Source organism: Aedes albopictus, chromosome 1 (genome assembly GCF_035046485.1).
Source record: "Aedes albopictus strain Foshan chromosome 1, AalbF5, whole genome shotgun sequence".
NCBI lineage: Eukaryota > Metazoa > Arthropoda > Insecta > Diptera > Culicidae > Aedes > Aedes albopictus.
Genome location: NC_085136.1, coordinates 166258133 through 166281053, shown reverse-complemented (window position 1 = coordinate 166281053; position 22921 = coordinate 166258133). Strand labels below are relative to the sequence as shown.

At 37.9% G+C, this 22921-nt stretch overlaps 1 long non-coding RNA gene and 1 pseudogene across 1 annotated transcript; both read left to right on the top strand.

Moving 5' to 3' along the window:
- The first annotated feature begins 4200 nt into the window (after nucleotides 1-4200).
- LOC134289756 (putative nuclease HARBI1) lies at nucleotides 4201-20156 on the top strand (annotated as a pseudogene).
- A 1668-nt stretch (nucleotides 20157-21824) lies between these two features.
- On the top strand, nucleotides 21825-22288 carry LOC134285995 (uncharacterized). Its single transcript, XR_009996832.1, has 2 exons — nucleotides 21825-22026; nucleotides 22098-22288. It is a non-coding gene; the product is annotated as an uncharacterized LOC134285995 (long non-coding RNA).
- Nucleotides 22289-22921: the final 633 nt, after the last annotated feature.

Sequence of the window (22921 nt, the reverse complement as noted above, 5' to 3'; positions counted from 1 at the left end):
TTGAAAACCACGAATGTGATTTACAGAGTCATGTTTATCTAATGTGAAAACGTGTGGAGAATGGAATAAAATTGGTTTCATAGGCCGCACGGATCGTTAACATACTCATTTTACCCCAATTCCGCATTTTTTTGTGTGTTTGATAGAAATTCATGTTCAGATGCGGATACGACCTTGAAGTATAAAAACTCGACCAATCAAGCTCTTATATATTTTGCCGAGATAAATAAAAATGTTAAACCTGACCGCATGAAAAATGTCCATGCCCGTTTTACCATATTCCCCCAGATTATCGCATTTCTGGAAAAATATGCTATTTGTCGAGGGAGAAAATCGGAAAATGTCCACCTAAAAGAGATTTTTATTTGAATAACACATTTGAGCCATCTATCTATTAAATCAGCGAACAACAACAAACTTATATCTTGGTCATTTTGCCTTGATGCCCCAAAAATATCATTTTTTGAATTAAAGAGTTCTGTAACTTTTGAAACCCATGTATGTTATTTACAAAGTCATATTTTTTAAAGTTAAAACAGGCAAAAAAATTTAATGAAACTGGTTTTAAAAGCCACAAGGATCGAGAAAGTACTTATTAAACTTCAATTTCTCCATTTTTTTGTGGATTTTCATAGAAATTAATGTTTTTTTAGAAGTGGAAATGACCTTGAAGTTTAAAAACTCAACCAATCAAGCTCATATATTCTGCCGATACAAACGTAAACGTCACACATGACCGCATGAACGGTTGTCATGCCCGTTTCACCATATTAACCCAGATTATCCAAATACCAACTGTGAATAATGTGTTTGTTAAACATTTTCAGTTTTGCACTTTTTAGGGTTAAACAAGCTATACTTCTAAAAATAAAATCAACAAATGACAAATTAAATAAAATTTTGTTTATAATCAATTTTAAATATCTAAAGAAAACGTGTTACGAAAATCGGTAGGAAATTCTTTTTGCCTATTTAGCACTGATTCCCCGTAAAATAAACAATTAACAATTCATTTCATAGCGGCCGTTTTAGTTATTTTAGTGATCCATAACACACGCTCACTTGGTGCTGATTCATTAGACAGGTGAATTGTGTTTGCTAAAATCAACATGTATCAATGGCTGTCTGGACAACACGGCGCTGCTTAACTGTCAAACGAATGAAATCGTGCATAGCCCATAGACATATTTATCTCACTCTGTGCACCTATAAACAGCGGGCAGCAAATTCGTAAACAAATCATTTTTTTTTTAGCTCGAGATTCGCGACTGGTGAAATTATTAATTTGATCCTCTCGTTTGCACCATGAAAACATCGGATATTCAAATTTCAGCGGTAAGTGGACTGTTTTGGTAAAAAGACCCGGGAATCAACAGTGGCCACGATGAAGTGGAATGTGAGGAAATCGAGTCGCCAAATTTTGACGACCTGCTAGATTCCGGTGCAAGTACGTACATGCGTCAGGACTATTGCCACAATATTCGAATGAAGAATACCTTGAAGAGGAACCTGATCTGGATATGCAAAGTACTGGAAGTGAAGCTTCATCAACAGGACCAAAGGTAGATAGTTAATAATTCTAAATTGCTTCAATATAGGTATTCAAACATATCTTTTTAGAAACAGCAATTCGACTCCACCGCTGATCCATTCTATCAGAGAAAGTGAACGGCGAGTGTCATTACGCTGTGACTGTGTTGTCATTGATTAGAATCGCTGATGTTGCGTTTATGGTGAGACAAACAATATGCTTAGCTGGTTAACACAATGGGATTGGCAACCGAGAAAATGCACACTTATGTAGGGGAAAGTGGGGTAGGATGCCATTTTTCAAACTTTCATCGTTTTCAATGATATAAATTAGCCTCATTTCTTAGGCTTTCAAAGTGGTAACAGCAACTAGAAAATATATGCTCGACACTTCAGCAAAAATATTCACTGAACTATTGTATTTTCATTGATTTTTTGCGATTTTAAAAACTGATTCGTAAAACGGAAGTGGTGCAAAAAGGCCATCTGGTTCTACGGGGCACCCCCTAGAATTGTGGCTTTGGGTGAGAAGAATAAGCTGTGAAAGATTCAACTCAATCGGTTTAAAATTGAGCTGTCGCAAACGACAAGTTTATATGGGGTTTTCAGGCCAAATATATGGGAAATTGGATGACCTCCAATCCCTCGTTCAGCACGTTGGTTTGTCTCGCTAGATTTGGCACAAAATGTAATAGACGACAGTTGGTACTCTAAGGAACAAGTTTGTAGAAGATCATGCCATGGTAAAACTTAATTTAGTTGCGATTTCAGCCAACGGAAGGAGGATGAGGATCTGTACCATCGTCTACTCTCGGTTGTTGCATTGCAGCACATGTTTGCCGTTCGAAACTTGCGCGCGGAATCATAGGCAGCTATGCTATTCTTCATCTGGCTAGATACCCGCTCACGCGCGCGTGCAATTGAAATGAAGAAAAACATAGCTGCCTATGATTTCGCGCGCAAGTTTTGAACGGCATACATGTGCCGCAATGCAACAACTGAGAGTTGACGGATGGTACAGATTCTCATCCTCCTTCCGTTGGCTGAAACCGCAACTAAATTAAGATGTTCCGTGGTATGATCTTCTTCAAACTTTTTCATCAGACTACCACCTGCCATCTATTACATTCTGAGCCAAATCGAGCGTGATAAACCGGCGTACTGAACCATGGACTGGAGGTCATCCAATTTCCCATGTATTTGGCCTGAAAACCCCATACAAACTTGAAATCGTTTGCACCAGCTCAATTTTAAACCGATTGAGCTGTATCTTTCACAGATTATTCTTTTCATCCAAAGTCAAAATTCTAGGGGGTGCCCCATAAATTTTGACTACTTTTATTTCTCTCCATAGAAATGTGGGCCAGTCTAATGTCACTTCATGAAAATATTCAAAAATTACGTCCATCAATTTTCGGGCATTTCCGACTCCCTTTTCTCCATCCAGTGATGGCATTTTCCTCTGTGTACAAAAGAGCAAAGTGTAATGTTACACACATTGCTTTTCTCCCACACTGGGAAAAAAATCTTCATTCCTTCTATGTGTCCGGGACATGGATTTTTGCAATGGGGGTAAACAAATGTTTTCCATAAGTGCGACTCATACTTTTGATGAGGCACCATACAGCAGCGACTCATACAATTTAGAGCATATACTATTCATGTGCTAATTTGCCTGCGTAATCGGGTATTGGTTGCATATACTTTGCATGTGGTTTGGCACATGGATATTTGCCATTAAGTATGAGGCAATTTTGCTGAGTGCAGCCAGAGCGCCACACACTGGCTTGCGTTCACCATACGTGCTAGCTGAGAGCTGTGGCGATCGGTGATGCGCGGCCCCCTCTCCGCAAAACGATGGTCGTCATATTTGAATGACCCATAACATGGACAGCGTAGAGATCAACAACCATGCGCCTCCATGTGTGCCTTAATTTCGTTGGAAACACTTGGCTGGTAATAAAAAAAAAAACAGAAAACTTTAATTGCAAGCAAGAAAAACCGGAAGTTGCCAGTTTTCATAGGGAAATCACAAGATTTTTCGTGGGTTTGGCGGCCTAGCTTCTAGAAGAATGCAAGAAGTGCATCAAACATATCTTGACACCATTCACCTATAGTAATGATCAAGTCCCATTTAAAATTTATGTATTTTATGTAACGAGTTGTAAAATGATGATTTTTACAGCACGAGTTGTACATTTATTGTACAACAACCTGTTCCGCCGTGTTTCTTCTGTGACAAGTGTGTTACTTGGGTGTGGTAATCTGGAGACAGTGGATCTACAGCAGCATCTTGTCAACCCGCTGTCAAATTAGTGTTCTTTTAGCACTTCCACAGTCATTAATTGAAGGGCTTTCTTTGCCTGCAATTGCATGAATTTGTATATTGTGAGGCAAGTAGATACAATGATACGCTATGCCCAGGGCAGTCGCAAATAGTTCCCGACTGGAACGGGAACCGAATCCGCCTTCTCCGGAGTGGCGATCCAAAAGCTTACCACTATTCTAACTGGAGACCCAAGTTGCCGGATCGTTCAACCCTTAAGGTAATTATCATCGTGGGCATCGATTGGGTCCGGTGTAATTCATGAAAAGCTGGAGTAACCTATCTACTGCAGGATACGAGTGAACCCGAATTACTGATTCTGAGCCAAACGGTGTCTGGTGTAGATGAAGTAAGTGTATAGTTGAGCGGTGGGAGTCGCGGTGGAGCTCTGCGGAATCATTACGAACGGTAGCAGTAGTGTCTTGCTGACGAAATGTTCGATAGGTGGAATAGGGCGTACCTTTCAACGACCAACCATCGATTAAAATGGTTCGACGATCAGCAGGCTGTCCAGGATGGTTCCTCAAATCAATTAAAATAAAATTGACTGAGTTATTTCCGGGACATGACCAAAATATGACCTCCTTCCTTAAGGTCCCGCACCCTATGCATATCTAAATGTACTGATTGAGCTGTCCTTGGATTGAGCACCACCAAAGCTCAAACTACAAAGTAACCATTCGTATCTCAAGGCCGCAAACCTGCGCCACTGTTGATGCAAGGAGTAGCTAATGAGACACGCTATTTATTCGCGCGATGGCGCAGTCACAATACAAAAAAGGATGATGAGCCCAATGATGAGACGGAGCCGACGATGATTGGCTCGTTGGATTTGTGCCTTGTTTGTTAATCTTCATCTCTCGCCGGGTTTATATTAGCTCTTGCGGTTGCCTGTTGGTTAGGCTGGTGGTGGTGCTTGTGCCCCCGGTAGAAGCTTTGTGGAACAGAGAAAAATCCGCAAAATAATCAACTTTTCTTTTGAAGTTTGATTACATAGATAAAAGCCTTCATTTCTGCTTTTGCAACTGTTTTTTTCCTCTGGTGGAAAACTTGTTCGCAAGAAAATCATCAGAACACTCGCGCTGCTGCATGGCAAATACCACACAGATAATCACTACGGCAGCAGTCGAATAGGAAAGGGGGGAAATGCTGCGAAAGATTCAAATAAGCATGCAATTAGCATAACATCAAAAAACAAAAATGTTTCTCTTCATTGGAGCAATTTTCCTATTTAAATGACTGGTTGGCATGTTGGCAGCGTTTGTAGATTTTTTTTATGGTATCCCTGGTCCGAAGTTGGAGAGCTCGATGAACTAACAGATTCATTGTCCTTTTTGATTTTTTTCCACTTTGGAATGTTCCTGATGCCTTGTTCAAACGCAAAGGGACAAACCAAACGGAACAACGACCAAATGACGTCCCTTTTTTCGAGATTGGTTTCTAGTGCCGAGGTCTGCGGCACGAGACGTAAACCGCAAATGATCGCTCGTGATGAATTATTTATTCCGACGAAAGCAATTAATTAAAAGTCGAGAAAATTAATTAACTCTACCGGTGTTCTATCGCTAGGCTGTTTTGTTTTAGATTGCCTATGTCAGAGTGCGGTTTCAGCTTAGACAGCAGGGGTGGCGTTTTAGCTCCACCAAAAATTTAAAATGGATTGCCACAGCAGATGCTCTCTTGATTGCATTCTAACAGTTGTTGTGTTTTGCGACTTATGCGGTTGAGTGTACTGGCGATAACTATCACGATTGTTGATAAATTTTCAATTTGTTTTTTATTTCTCTAATTTATTATCATTCTACCAATTAAACTCCATTCGTTCTTTTTCACGCGCAGAAAAATAAAATGTAAATGCAACAAAATTTCATTTTACTGCAAACGATTTTCTATTTTACTATAGAACATTTCCAGAAAATACCATTTTTGATTCTATATATATCCAATTTGAATGATTTTTTGTTTATACACTGATTTCATGAATCATTTACTTTTGCATCAACACATAACCATTATTCCTCACCTAACTTTTGAATAAAACGTATGAAAAATGCCTAATTTTCTTAAAAACCTAATAACTCGAAAACGGTTTTGGCTCTGTTGAAAGCTGATTTCCAGCATAAAAATTTGCCAGTAGTTCAGGATGGTTGGATGCATTTATTTATTTTTTCTCGAATTTTTATTTTTCATCGATGTGAGCATAAGGAACAATTTTCGGGATTTTTTTTTATATCAAAATTTTATTCTACGTACAGGTTTCAATGCATCTAACCATACTTAAGTTACAGCGAATTAAAGAAAAAAAAATAAAACAAAAAATTTAGCTATGTTATGATCACCAAACACTCAAATTTTAAGAATAATTCTAGATTGAGTTTAAATAAGGGCGAAAGTAACATGAGAGAGTTCTCTTCATCGACTCTCTCTTCTGCAAATTAAAGTGACAAGATGCAATTTCAATCAAACTTTTTTACACTTAGACGCTAGATTGCATCGCAACCTAGCGATTTATGACCAAAAAGTGCAACCATTCTTGCATCTTGTCACTTTAATTTGAAGAAGGGAGAGTCGATGAAGAGAACTCTCTCATGTTACTTTCGCCCTTATATTTAAACTCAATCTAGAACTGCTTGATCTGTACTTTTGAAAGCTCAAAAAGTGCCGAGGGCTTCAGTGTACCGTAAACCGGGGTCAAGTTGATCAGCGGGGTGAAATTGATCACTCGGGTACTATATTGTAATTCCAGACTAGGAACTCTTAAGCGTTGTAATGATCTTAAACTTTTTACGTCATCTGATTCGTAGATGTCTTAAGATGAGTGTAGACTTTAATTTTTTTAAGAAATAAGTAAGTTTTGCCATATTTTTTTAAGGAATTTGCAATGTTTTCCTCATTTAGCTGAAATCATTGTTACTAAACAATCAATTGGTAATAGGACTTCCCGTGAATTCTCTGTTTTAACATTTTTGTGGAGCCTTGGTTGGGATGTTATGCAGCTAATCAGAACATGAAATTGTTATAAAAAGTTCATTTTATGAAGAAATAGTCATTTATTGTAGTAGAAATCACTTATTTCAAATGAAATTGCCTACCTTTAGGCATTTAAGGGGAAATTTCGAAATTTAATTTTGCATTTCAAGTATTAAACTCACTAGTTGTAAGAATTTAGACGCGTTATTCGGTTTTAGAAGAGCAAAATTAAGCGGTGAAGGAAATTTTCCTTTCCAACCGATGCTTGATTGTATACTGATCAATTTCGCCCCAAAGTGGCATTTCCAATATTTTGATATTTGAAGTTATTTAACTTAAAGTTTAAATTTGTTGAACAAATTTCTGTCGCATGATTCCATGGAGATCCACTGGGTACTGGTTTTAAAGAAATTCCTTTGGCAATATTTGACCAGGCACTGATGTTATCTGCAAAAGTTGTTTTAAAGTGATCAATTTGACCCTGGATTACGGTACCTATTTTCACAAAAAGTTAAAAATGATGCACCATGTTTGTAGTTTAGTTAATGCAACTTTTATTTATTTTTTGGGAGTTTTACATGCAAAATTTTAAAAATAAATCGTTTTACTCTGTTTTTCATTTTTTAACCTATTCAATACAAAGATTTTTAATTGTAGTAAACAATCGAAATAATTACGCAGTCTTAAATGCTGTTTTGTGACTGATCCTTCCGACGTGGACTGTATTTTGAGTTGGATGGCCTTCCAGGACAATTTGGATGGGAACTTCTTCGGGTTTTGTTATCAAACTCCGCACATTACTTCACATAACAACACAGTTTATTTAACAACAGACTACATTTATTACAACTAATTACTACATTAACATATATTTATCAGGGAAAAACATGAAATAGGATATCGACCCCGTCCAAGCCCTTTGCCGATTTATTTCGAGCTGAGGTACGGTCGAGTGCACTCCTTCCTTTGGGTTACTCATGGGCGATGCATCGCCGAGGGGTTCTTCAATGCAGTCTAACACACTAATAAATACTATGAAGGTTCAATATTATTAAGGACTATTGCTTCTAAATCAAAGCATTCGACTTTGCTGAAAACCGGTAGAGTAAGGACTGTACCGTTAATTACACTAGTTTACAAAATAAAACGAAAGTCGTGAACTTCTGTCAACGACCAAAATTTTTGAAGCATAATTTAGCGCTGATTTCGAAACCGTGCATCAAAAAATTTAAAGTAGAACAGTTTTTGAGTTTTGACTCAATATTGAGTTTTACAACTTTTTAAAATATGGAATTTACTAAAATTCAAATATATTGCGTTTTGTTCAACCAATTTCAAATCTTTTTCCATAAAATAAAAGCTGAATATAATACCATTCGATCATCTGAATGCAGGTTTTGCGTCAGATTGATGAAATTCAAGATATTGACGAGATTTGGGGACGATCTCCTTAATTTTTTGAAAATTTACAAAAATATATGAAGAAATGTATTTTTTTCAATGAGAAAAAAACAATTTAAAAATTCTTTCTCAACGATTATTTGACATATCATATGTAGGCGAGATACAGTAAAAAATTCAGCTCAATCGGATCATTAATTACGGAGAATGAGATGTGTGAAGTGAGCGACTTTGCTTAAAAATAGAACAAAAATCGTTTTCAAATCATTAGCCTTGTATGGAAAGTCGAAAAAATTTCCGCTCTACAGTAATTTTTTTCCTTCGCGTTTTCGAACTCAGGGCATGATTCTACGCCAAAAACGATCATCAGCTTACCAAGTTCAAAAATGCTGTAAACTAGTGTTATGAGTAGCGATGGGCAAAACAGTTCTTTTAAAAGAGTCGTTCTCATTTGAACAGTTCTTTAGAAAGAACTAGTTCTCGTGAACCGTTCTACCGTTCAGTAGGTTTTTTCGTTGTTTGCTCAATCTAATGTTAATCTAAAGATCTACTAGCCAAGTCGTTATTTTACGTGTTATTTTAATTGCGTAATCACAGGAACCATTTTATATTTTGTAAACCCAACTCCGCAAACATATAACATTTGTGATCTTGTGCATTCACCAGTCATTTCTCAAATGTCGTTCTTTGACCGGCTGTATGTCATTGGAGAACTGTCTCTCAGAGACCAATCTTCGTTCTTTGGCAAAGAAGAATAAACGGTTCTGTGGGACATTCAGTTTTCCCGATTTTGAGAGAACGGAGAACTACCGTTCTTTTCAAACGAACGACAGCTCAGCCATTCTTTCCAAAGAACTAGTTCTTTTGAACCGTTCGCGAACGGTTCGCCCATTTCTAGTTATGAGTACATTTCTGAGGCTCTGTATGAAAAAGACTATGTCTTATTTTGACAGCTGCTGTGTGACGATATGTTGTTAGCGTTACAAACAAACAATAACCTTCATTGAAAGTTGAGTTCAGTACGCATCTGGGACGGAAAGCAGTCAAGAAAAAAATCCCTCTAATTGCCAAATTAATTTTTGGTAGTCGATCTTACTCTCGAGCAGAGTAAGAGGAATAAGAAGGTAGTCGACGAAAGAAACGTCATATTTGTTTACCAACAAGTTTGTTGGCGGGAAACAAGGTTTCACCGAAAATTTTTCACTTTCCAGCCCAACCTTCTGTTGATCAGTTTGCTTTAGCTGCGTTCTCCCGAGGTTTCCGCTTTCAAAAAATCCGTTGTCTGCTACCGTCGATACTGCCGAATTTTCCATTTCCCATCATCGAAATGACATTCGATATTGCGAGGTAATCTTTTCAGTTTAATTACACTTAATACTATCTGCGCACAAACAGCGTTCCGTAGGAAAAATGGTACGATTTTTTTTCGATTACCTGCTTTTTCCGATCAATTCTCCCAATTTGACGATATTGCACAACGCAGTGATTCGTGCAACTTTTCCACCAGGTGAACTGGGTGATGGATTTCCATGAAAATCGTTCAAGGTGTTACGTCTGTTTGTCTGTGGCTCTACGATCTCTCAGGCCTAGGTGTCACGGGAATTTGGGTGTTGTCAGTTGTAGAGTAAACTCCAAAGGATAGGGTAAGGGAGGTATTTTGGACCGCCTAAGGAAGTGAGTGAACACTTTAGCGAAAAAAATATTATTTTGCTATAAAACACGGATAAATTATCCGTGTAGGCATTACTTAAGCAATATGTTTTCTGTCGAACATATTCAAAGAGAACTCAAAATTTTGGTAGTAAATACAAGAAGTTACAAAACTCTTGAAGGATCTCTAGCTTCTATTTTGGACCACCTGAAGAGAAATGCTCGAAGGAATTTCTGAAGGAATGCGTGGGGGAATTCTTGGAGAAATTCGTGGAGAAATCCCTGGAAAAATCACTGAAGAAGTTCCTTGAAGATTTTCAGCGGAATTACTAGAGGAATTACTCCAGCAATCCCTGGAGAAAAATCTGGAAGAATTCTTGAAGGAATCCCTAAAAAATCTAGAAGGTATTCCTAGAGATAATCCTGGATGAAAATTTGACGAATTTCCTGGAGAAATCCTGGTTGAATTGCTGACATAATTTATGATATTATTCCTTGATTAATTCCTGTGAAATTCCTGGATAAATCCCTGGATGAAATTCTGGAGGATTGCCTGCATGGATTTCTGGAGGTATCCCAGGAGAAACTCCTGGAGAAGTCCCTGATGCAATTCCTGGAGGAATCTCTGCATGAATCCAAGGAGGAATCCCTGGAAGAATGCCAGGAAAATTTCCTGGGAGAATGCCTAGGATAATTCCTGGTGTAATTCTTGAAGGATTCCCTGGAGTAATGTTTGGAAAAATTTTTGGAGGAATTCCTGTATTAGTCTCTGGAAAAAATCCCTTGAAGATTTCCTGGATAAATTTCTTTTGGTGGAATTCCTAGTGGAATTCTTGGAAGAATCCCGGAAGCAATTACTGGAGGAATCTCTAAAGAAAGTCCTGAAAGAATACACTGAGGAAACCATGGATTTCTTGGAGGAATCTCTAAAAAAATCTTGTAAGATTTTTTGGAAGGAGCCCTGGAAGATGTACTAGAGGAATGCCTGTAGGAATTACTAAAGGAATCTTCAGAGGAACTCCTGAAGAAATCTCTAGAGGAATTTGTGGCGGAATATCTGGAGGAATCTCTAGATGAATTCCTCGAGGAATTATTAGAGAAATCCCTGGAAAAAATCCGAGAGGAATTCCCGAAGAAATTAGTGGATGAATCTTTCAAGGAATTCGTAGAGTAATACCAGGAATAATCTAATCTAATCTAATCTAATCTAATTCAAACGCAGCCAGTACGAGAAAGCATCCTGGAAAATAATAGGGTTAGATTACGCCCAATTATTTTTCTTGTCAGTATTGATGCATGCGGCATATCAAAAATATGACACAAGCGTCAAAGCGGCCAGGCCTACTGCATTGCATTTGCCGCAGAGATGATTCTTTGAAATGCGTGGACATTAGAAGGTTACGCCTTGAATGGCTACTTCATTCGTCAAAGCAATTCTCGAATCTACAGGGGTGGAAGGATGCGTGGACATACCGTACCAAACGCTCCAGATTCAAATTTAATTGGTAATGTGGTGAATATCAAATGTTTCATATTGGAAAGATCTCACCCATGTGGAATGCAACGTATGCAATCCTTTGATGTGCTGCCGGATCTGTTGAGTGTTTCCTCCGCTTTTTGGATTCACGACAGCTTCTTGGACACAAATAGGGTTTGTGTTCCATCAGTAATCTCACGCTCCCAATTTCATCCTATTCGAAAACAAGCGATTACGGCACCGATTGATTCCGTTCTTTTTGTTTTCATGCGTGCTCACTTCTAACAAAAAATACAAAAATAAGAAACAAAACAAACAGTGCTTCATTCCTTTGTTTTTCGTAGGATGAAAATGGGAGCCACATGCTTAATAAGGGAACCATTACCCTATTATAATTCTAACATTTCAAAAACACGCCGCTTTTATAACTTCAAAACGCTTTTCCCGGCTGTGCGCTGCACGATTCAAATTCAAACACACTACCCCTAGAAATGGGACACTTCGAACAAAATGACTTTTCTTCTTCGATTTTATCTGTAGTCACATCGTTAACCACTCCCATAACACAATAGTTTCGGAATCATTTCAGATTATATTTGTACTTTTTTTTAACTTCAAATAGTTTTAACTAATAGATTTTCGCGAAAACAAGCGGAGGAAAATTCTGCTGTCACGAAAACACGTCCACTCGCGAGCAAGGCTTACTACGATCCGAGTAATACCAGGAATAATTCCTGAATTATAAATTATAAAAATCCTTAGAAGAGTTCCTGAAGAAACTCCAGAAGGAATCCCGGAAGCAATTTCAAAAGGAATTCCTAAGGGAATCACTGAAAAGATCCTGAAGGAAGTATTGAATTAATTCCTGAAGGTGTTCCTTAAAGTATACAAGGAGGAATTCCTGAAGGAATGCTAAGAATAGTTCCTGGGAGGCTCTTTGGAGAAATTTTAAAATAAGTTGTTCCAGAAAGAATTACAGAAGGAATTCCCGAGTAATGCCCTGCAGAAATTCTTGGAGGAATTCTAGAGGAATACCTGTAGGGATTAACGGAGGAATCTCTAGAAACACACATGGAGAAGTGTCTAGAAGAATTCCTGGAGAAATCTCTGAAGAAGTTCTCGGAGGAATCCCAGGAGTAGTCCAACAAGCAGTTCCTAGAGGCATTCCTAGAGGCATTTCCTAAGCAGTCCCTTAAGGAAGTACTAGATTAAATTCTGGAGGAGCTCCTGAAAGAATTCAAGGAGTTCCTGAAGTAATTCTAAAAAGTGTTCCTGGGGGAATCCTTAGAGGAATTATCCTTGAAATTGTTCCTGAAAGAAACACAGAAGAAATTCCCGGGCGAATCTCTGGAGGAATTCCTGAAGGAAAACCTGGAGGAATTTCCAAAGAAATGTCCTGGATTTGGATTTGGATTTGGATGGACTCCCAAAAGAGTGTTTTGCATAATGTTTCAAAGAACTCCTGGATTATTTTTAACTAATCTTTGGTAAAATTTCCTGTGACGGGCTTGGTGATCTAGTGGCTACCGCTTCTGACTCGTATGCACAAGGTCATGGCACAGACAAACAGACGTAACACCTCGAGCGATTTTCATGGAAATCCATCGCCCAGTTCACACTACCATCACCTGGTGGAAAAGTTGCACGAATCACTGTGTTGTGCAATATCGTCAACAGAAGGCGCTAGTGTGAAACGTCAAACGCATAGAAAAACGATGCGCGCGCCTCTGGTTGTGAAAGCCACAACTATGAAAATTTAAAATGATCGTTAAAAGCGTGGTCGATGGAAATTTCGCAAGTGTTACGTCTGTTTGTCTGTGGTCATGGGTTCAATCCCTTTCATCCTACCACAGACAAACAGACGTAACACCTTGAACGATTTTCATGGAAATCCATCGCCCAGTTCACACTACCATCACCTGGTGGGAAAGTTGCACGAATCACTGTGTTGTGCAATATCGTCAACTGAAGGTGCTAGTGTGAAACGTCAAACGCATAGAAAAACGATGCGCGCGCCTCTGGTTGTGAAGGCCACAATTATGAAAATTTAAAATGATCGTTAAAAGCGTGGTCGATGGAAATTTCGCAAGTGTTACGTCTGTTTGTCTGTGATCCTACTTTGTATCTTTCTATCCACTTTCTCTCAATCTTCTCTACATATACAACTCATGTATTCATATGTTCATAGCCATCGCTAGAACCATGAACGAATTGGAATAAAAGTCGTTTCCCTCCCTTCCAACTTCCACTCACAGCACAGTGTATATAACGCCTACATTGCCGTCCTACGCATAATTGTCCCATGTTATATGGTAATCCCATATAACATGGGACTACTATGCGTAGAACGGCAGTACAAGTTATGCAACCAAAGCGTGCTGTACCGCTTGATCTTATTCACCTTATTTACCACACAATCTATCACCTTACGAACACTCAAAATAACCCCCTATCCATGGATCGCATCACCGACCCAACGGTGACTCCCAGATCTCCCATCCTTTCCGTCCAACAAATACCCCAGTCCGTGCTGGTTGTGGGGATGAAGAGGTGATCTCGGTCTTTAGTAGCAACAACCAGCACACTCTAACATTCCTTTCCCTTCCCAACTGACTATAATATAGGGACGTGGCCGGCGCCGTTATTGATCCAAAATGTATGAGCTGCTAAAATTGCACTTTGAGAATAAGTGGAGTGTCCCAGCCCTTATTCATTTGGATCTCAGTGCAATTGGTACCAGCTCAGATCAATCACGGAGGAGCAACCATTGACATATATAGTCAGATTTGATCGTTTTTTGATCGATTGATCGAATCTTTGGTAAAATTTCCTGTATGGGTTTCTGGAAGATATTCCTGCTGAAATACTTGGATTTTTTTCACATTGAATTATTGGAGCAATCTCTAGTGAAATTATTGAAGGAATACAGTATGCGGCAGGAAAAAATGCGAAAGTGTTTTTCAACTTCAAACCTCATTTTCGTCCATTCGACATTAACCAATCTATGTTTCAACGTTCCATGATCTATAATAGGCTAGTTTTCTGAAAAGTTATTTAAAAAATTTCCCATTTTGGTCACTAACCTTTACAGGGCGGCGCCTAAAGATGAAGACAACCAGAATTTTCAAACCGCAGAAAATCGCACAGGTCGCTAAATTTCGCATCTGATAAAACAAAATTTTTGATTTTCTCTACAATATCATCAAATATATGTACTTATTTCATCTGGTATGTGAAACTACATGGCTCTGGATCAGTGTGGTCTGGTTGTTCATCGAATTTGAGCTAATTTTGTTACTGTTATAGTCATTTTGCTTAATGACCATTGGGCGCGCAGTTTATTGATATCCGCTTATTAGGCCTACATTATCACATGTTAAACATCAAATATGTTCATTTTTATTTTTCAGTGCTAGAATATAGACATTGACTGATACACTGTCATGAAAAAAAAGTCATATATATCCCATATTTTGCGTGTAATAGTGCCTTGAACTTTTCGCATTTTTTCCTGCCGCACCCTGTATATGGAGTAATCCCTGAAGAAATCTCTGAAGCAACACTTGCAAAAATACCTGACAGAATGTCTGTTGACATTCCTTTGGGAATCCCTAGATAAATTCCTGGAGGAATGCTCGAAAAAAGCACTGGAACAATCACTAGAGGAACCTCTATAGATATCCAAGGAGAAATTCCCGGAGTAATGTCTGGTGAAACCCATAGAAGAATTCTTGAAAAATTCTCTGGAGCAAACCATGATGGAATCACTGAAGTAAGCTATGGACAAATTCCAGGAGGAATTTGTCGATGCATCCTTGTAGAAGTATCTGTAATCATGGGAGGAATGGGAGGAATTCTGCATTCATTTATATTTTTTTCTTCTTTTTTTTCAGATATCTTGCTTCCGGTGGCCTGACAAGACATGTAGCTTCGTGTTACAGAGTTGGCAAACAGCACGTTGGAAAAATCATGGACGAAGTATGCGAGCGACGCCATTTGTCGAGCGTTGATTCCGTCTATGGCAGCACCATCAAAGGTGGATATTCGTGGAAATATCCAACGCACAGTGTTCGAAATCGATGATTTTGCGATCAAAATTAAATAACTTTTTTAGGTTGGTTCTAGAGGTTTGGCGTGTTCTACAAAGTTTTTGTGCATGTTAAAAGGCGTCTTCTGAGAAAATGTAATTAATGATTAATCCCCCTAGAAGTGAGATAATTTTTTTTTTCAAAATTTTTTTTTAGAAGTTTGACGTCTTCGGCAAAGTTGTAGCTTATGATAAGAAAAAAAAAACTTCGTAAAACATGCCAAAGCTCCACCTCTTACGGTTTTCGAGATATGGAGCGTTTTATGCGAAGCACCCCTAAAACCAGTTTTTTCAGTGTAGCTTTAACAGATAAAATCCTACAGTTTTGTGACCTTCTACAAACTTGTTCAAGACGTCAAAATACACATTTCTTCCGAAGATATTTTAAGTCATTATATCTCAAAACAAAAAAGTTATAGGCAAATTTATCATATTTTAAGGTGTACTTTCACCTAAAGTAACTATTTCCGGCGCAAAATGGCGCAGATGGCTCAGTCGGTAGGTGAAAGATTAGACTTTTTACTATCTCTTGAGGGTGGAAACCCTCGTGGGCAATAGTGGGAAAGGTGTTTCAAATACAAGGCAAAAACTTATTATTTTGCCTGTAATACAAGAAAAAAAATAAAAAAAAAATAATAATAATAACAAGATGCCCGCAGTAATTTTTAATGCACTGTGTTGCTTCCGACAGAATCTTTACAACGTTTTTGCAGAAAAGAGTGAGTTTTTATCAGGAAAAATTGAAAAATCAGTAGAAAATATTGTTATAATCCAAGAATTATAACTAAAGCTAGTTCTAAAAAAAAATTTTGAATTTCTTCATTTCGTTTGAGCATATGTTGTCATAAGAATGAAGAAATTCAAACATTTCAAAGCTTTAGTTATAACTCTCGGATTATAACAATATTTTCTACTGATTTTTCAGTTTTTACTGATAAAAACCAGAATGAACGCTCTCTAACGCTCTAACAAAAATTTTAATCATGATTAATCATTGATGATTAAAATTCCAATTTTGGTGATCATTGATTATGATTAATGATTAATTTGATTTTTAGGATGATTAAAGATTATGATTAATGAATAAAATTGGTTTTATCCGTGATTATTGATTATGATTAATGATTAAAAATGGCTCATTGATTAAAAAATCATGATTAAGCATGATTAATCAATCACAAAAAACTGGAAATGATTAAAATATATTTATTGATTAACATGGTTTTGAAGTTTCAAAAGTAAAAGGTAACTGTGTCCGGAAGATTTTTGAAAAAAAAATCACAAATTATATTATTTAGAAAAGCATTTAAACCAATTTAATTAGGATCATATATTTTATATGATGAATCATTTTTGGTGATGAATGATTAATGATTGATTAATATTTTTTCTTATGATTATGATTACTGATTAATGATTAGATTACAAAAAAAATGTGATTAAGATTAATGATTAATGATTAAATGAGATTTTTTTGTGATTATGATTTATGATTTTGATTAATCTTAATCACTAATCCTTAATCATGATTAAATTTATGACTAATCATTAACGCTCTGATAAAAACTCACTGTTTTCTGCAAAAACGTTGTAAAGATTTTGCCGGAAGCAACACAGTGCATTAAAAATTACTGCCTGCATCTTAATTATTTTTTTTTTTATTTTTTTTGTATTACAGGCAAAATATCAAGTTTTTGCCTTGTATTTAAAGCACCTTTCCCACTATTGCCCACGAGGGTTTCCACCCTCAAGAGATAGTAAAAAGTCTAATCTTTCACCTACCAACTGAGCCATCTGCGCCATTTTTCGCTGGAAATAGTGACTTTAGGTGAAAGTACACCTTTTTTTTATTCTTAATCACTTAACCTAATTTACAGCTCTTTTGTCCACTAGGGTACTACGTGAGCGATTCCAATTGAACGCTGCACTTCCACTTTGTACAGCGCCTAAATGTATTCTATTCTATTCTACTTTATTGAACTGGTTGCATTTGTGCTTCTTTCACTCTACTCTGTCCATGGTAAAATGATGAGCACGATGATGCTGATGTGTGGCTGCTGTTCCTTTTCCAGTCCGATTGGGGGTCCATTATAAGTTGCGGTTCTCCGATATCCAAATTCCGGGTCCGTTAGAGCTATATGCTCCGAAGAGGGTCAGGTGCCAGCGGCTCTCGGGGGGAAGAGCAACTGACGAAGAATTGCAAGTGTCAGGGCTGGGTTCGAACCCATGACCATCCGCTTATGAAGCGAACGTGTGGACCACTGCGCCACGGGTTCCGACAGAAAGTACACCTTAAAATATGATAAAATAGCCTATAACTTTTTTGTTTTAAGATTTAATGACTTAACATCTTCGGAAGAAATGTATATTTTGACGTCCTGAACAAGTTTGTAGAAAGTCACACTGTAGGATTTTATCTGTTAAGGACAAACATCTTGAAATCCCGCTTCAACAGTGCATTAGAAATTCAAACGCACAAATCTCACGAAGCAAGCTTCAAACAACAGTGCATTTCATTATTCTGATCTTGCTCACTTGTAATAAGCTTAAAATAAGAAAATCAGGTGCGCTGGTTTTGTTTACAAAGAGGTTTGTGTGCTCGAAATCGTGAGTAGGTGCCAAAGTCGGCCATTGTGGCGGCCATTTTGGGATCCCAACAAGTCTGTCCTTAAAGCTACACTGAAAAAAAACTAGTTTTAGGGGCACTTCGCACAAAACGCTCCATATCTCGAAAACCATAAGAGGTGGAGCTTTGACATGTTCTACGAAGTTTTTTCTCTTATTATGAGCTACAACTTTGCCAAAGACGTCAAACCTCTAAAAAAATTTTGAAAAAAAAAAGATTATCTCACTTCTAGGGGGATTAATCATTAATTACATTTTATAAGAAGACATCTTTTAACATGCAGAAAAGCTTTGTAGAATACGCTAAACCTCTAGAAGCAACATAAAAAAAGTTATTTAATTTTGATCGCAAAATCATCGATTTCGAACACTGTGCAACGGGTTCAATTCCCGTTGGAATTTCCCGAACGTCCTCGGCGCCATAGACGGAAAGGTTTCCATCAATGCTCCGCCCAATGCTGGTAGCATTTTTTTATAATACTAAGGTAATTAGTGTTATGTGATATTCCCAGATATTCCCAGGGAATGGAGGAATGAATTCCTCAGAAACTTTTGTAGGGATTCCCGAGAAACTCCTGGAGAGATTCCCGAGAAACTCTTAGAGGAATTCCTGAGACACTCCTGGAGGAATTCCCGAAAAACTCTTGGAGCAATTCCAGAGTATCTCTTGAATAAATGTCCAAGAAATTCCTGTAGAAATTTCCGACGAATTCCTGAAGGAAATTCCGAGAAACTCCTACAGATATTTCCAAGGAATGTAGGGATGAATTCCTTAGGAAACTCCTGAAGGGAATCCCGAGAAACTCTTCGAGGAATTACTGAGAAACTCCTGGAGGAATGCCCGAGAATATCTCGGAGAAATTTCCATGGAATTCCTGTATAAATTTGCGACGAATTCCTGAATAAATTTCCGAAGAAACGCCTAGAAATATTCTCAGGGAATGTAGGAATGAATTCCTTAGAAGGTCCTGGAGGAATTTCCGAGCAACTTCTGGAAATCGCGTTCTGGTTGAAAAATCTGGTGAATATCAGTAAATAGCAACATCTATCAGTGAGTTCTCGAAAAACTCCCGGAGAAATAAATAATAAATTCCCGAGGAACTCCCGCAGGATTTCCGAGGAACTCCTGGAGCAATTCTTGAGGAACTCGAAGAACCTGAAGAAATTCTCAAGGAACTTCCCGATGATATCCCTAGGTCCTCCTGGTGGAATTCCCAGGGAACACTTGGAAAAAAATACGGAGGAACTTCTGCAGAAATTCCTGAGGGACTCCCGGAGGAATTTCCTAGGAACTCCTGAAGAAATTGCCGAGAAACCCTGAAGGAATTCTTGTTCTTGTGCTTGTTTATGTTTCCGACAAACATTTTGGAATATGAGTTGTTAGCATATGCTGACACCCATTCAGCCATACGTTCGGTCTGATTTTTTTTTATTAATCGAAAAGCCTATCAATGATTGAGACAATAGTTTAACATAATCCATTTATATCTTTCAATTTTCAGGGCTTCCATTCTTTGGCTATAATGGTAATTTGCGACGCGTCGTACAAATTCACCTACCTACCTGGATGTGGGAGCGTACGGAAGTGAAGGCGATTGCAATATTTTTCGCAACTCAAAGCTCGGCAGCGACGTATTACACGATCGCCTGGAATTCCCGAGCAACGCAACGATAAATGGTTCAAACTTACCATTCTTCTTCGTGGCAGATGATGCTTTCCCGCTGAACAAGCGAATAATGAAACCATACAGCAAAAAAAATCTTACGTCAGAGGAGCTCATATTTAATTACCGCTTGAGCCGCGCTAGGCGTTGCATTGAGAACGCTTTCGGACTGCTCTGTTTAAAATGGGCATGCCTAAAAAAAACCCTTTATTGCAACCCGAACAGAGCACAAAAAGTAATCGCCGCTGCTTGCTGTATGCTCCATAACTTCCTCGTTGATCAAAACTCTGTTACATACTGCCCTCCAGGATACCTGGACAGAATAAACGAAGATGGAGAAATGATAGAAGGAGAGTGGCGTAAACGCGTGGCAGCGGATTCACTTTTTCATACGTTTTTTCAGGCAGGCGCAGGCAGGAGCTCTGATTATGCGAAATATGTTAGAGAAAAGCTAAAGGATTACGTCAATTCGAATGTTGGCACATTACCGTGGCAGCGTAGAGCAGCATTAGTCTAAACATACAGTTTCTCTAGAACATCTCCCAAACGACAATTTCCTCTGAAATAAAAGTGTTTAAAAATCGAAAATAACGCTATATTATCATCAATTCGAATCCGAAATATTTTAATTTGTTTAAAGATAGATAAGTCACAGACATACAGACGTATCACTTGCAACAAAATGCGATTAAAATTACACCGTTCAACACTAAATTTTGTTATGGGATGAGAAAAAAAAATAACAGGGGTTTGGGACCCTAGAAGTGTCATAGTGAAAGAATTTTTGAAAAATAATGGACCGGGCCTTCACAGTTCAAAACCAAAGTTTGTATGGAGAATTTGGGGTGTTCAATTGATATGTGGATTAGAACGCGCTGTGCATATATTTAGGCGTTAGACAATAACTAAACTAACTCAAATACCGAAAACGCCTAAAAATATGCACAGCATGTTCTATTGCACATATCAATTGAACACCCCAAGTTCTCGATACAAACTTCGGTTTTAAACTGTGAAGGTCCAATATTTTTCAAAAATTCTTTTACTATGACACTTCTAGGGTCCCAAACCCCTGTTTTTTTTTCTTATCCCATAACACCAAATTTTGTAAAATTTTGTCGAGCTGTGTTATCGTCATGCAAACGAGCGGTTTGCGTACTACAGAATATTCGAATTACTTGTTAAAAAGGGCAACGATGGGAAGTGAGTAGAGTGAGACGTCTGTTTATATGTATGTGGATAAGTTTTGCTTGTATCAGGTATCAGCTGGTCAACTCCAGAGGCGCGTTATCCTTCATTTTTGACATCTGGAGACGGATGGATGTAACAGGTAATGAAATAGTAATAGGTTCCTTTTGCTAATAGCACAGAGAAACAGACGTAACACTTCGAACAAATTTCATTGAAAAACATCGTCACGAAAACGTAATCTCCCCATGCTACACATACTGTGTTTGGCCGGGCCGCCACTAGATGGCGGTAGTGAACAAACGTCAAATGAGCAAAAAAGATACCAGCGCCGCGAGTGGTCGATCGACCAACTACTGAATATTTGAATCAACCATTAAAAAGATGATCGATGGAAAGCAATGCAATGAGAGTGTGACGTCTGCTTCTCTATGCTAGTAGCTTCCTCTGGCTGTCAATAACGCATGCCGTCAAATACGAAGGCACATCATCAGTGGAAGTCGCACTAAATATACCATGTACAAAACGAATACAAATACGAGACATGGACCATGCTCGAGGAGGACCTGCAAGCACTTGGAGTTTCCGAGCGACGCCTGCTTAGGACGATGTTTGGTGGCGTGAACGAGAACGGTGTGTATTCTATCTATGGTGTTACTGCGAAGGATAATTCATGAGTTCGCTGCACTCTACGGTGAATCTAACGTCTTGAAAGTGGTTAAAACTAGAGGGATACGGTGGGCAGGCCATGTTGTAAGAATGCCGGACAACAACCCTGTAAATTTGGTGATTGCTAATCATCGGTTCTGTACACTCAAATTAATTTACTGATAGAATCTAAGTGCAGAAAGCACATATATCACGAACGAGAGAGAAAAAAATCATTTTATGTGCAACTTATGAAAATTAAAAGTTACACAATTATATTTCATTCATCCTGTAATATATGTGAAGTGTAGCAACATAAAAAGCAACCGTTTCAACATAAAAACCAAGCACAAGAATAACAAACATGAAACGAACATGGCGCGTGCAGAAGGCATACATTTTGTCGTAGAAAATTTATTTTTCCGGTGCTCCGTGGATCGATTCGCTGCTGCTTTCGAAGGTAAGTCAACTTATTATTCAGACTTTACAAACTTTCTCAAACTTCATGCATCCCTTTTGTATTTTCTATAGAATCGCATTTTATCGACCACTTCTCCACCGTCACCAAGGACGAGCTCGTGAATGTTTTGGGAGCTGCCGGATGCAGCTGCGACGGGAAGTTTTCAGAGCCCAGTGACGACGTGCTATATGGACAGCTAAAGTTATCTAAAGTCAAGTGTTAAAATCGATATTAAGATCAATAAAATCTGCTTGATCGCGTAGACTATGCGAAATTTGGATTTATTTACATTTTGGAGCTAATTTCACGTGTAAATCGTGTTATTATTCGCCATAATAAAAACTATGCACTGAACGATTGAAAATCAATAGCGACGCACATAAATTATATCATGATTGAATCGACAAAGATTTGATAGCGCTGCACTTATTTTCCAAGTGTAAAAGCAACTGGTCACAATGTAAGTGCAGAACTTTTAAATTTAATATGTTTTTTCTTCTGAGTGTAGGACTAAGGCCCACAATCTCAGGTGATTGTGAAATGGAGAAATCCTAAGTCAAAGTCTTGAAAAGAATGAGGTCTGTATCTCTAAATAACATTTGTTGAATATTGCATGTGATTTTCGGAAAATGATGTAGAAGTTCAATTTTAAAATAATGTGTGTATTATTTAACAAATATTCAGCTTATTTAACGATAACAAGATAACAAGACCGTCCTTTTACGAACGGTTTTCCATAATTTTTTGATATAGCGTAGTTGTTATATCGAAAAGGCAGTCTTCTACGACTTTGTCAGACAATTTTTGGAGCATCAATTTAACAGAATATTCAGATTTTTGCGATTACAAAATCTAATTGAAATTTGGAAATACCTACTGGTTAACGGCTTTTATT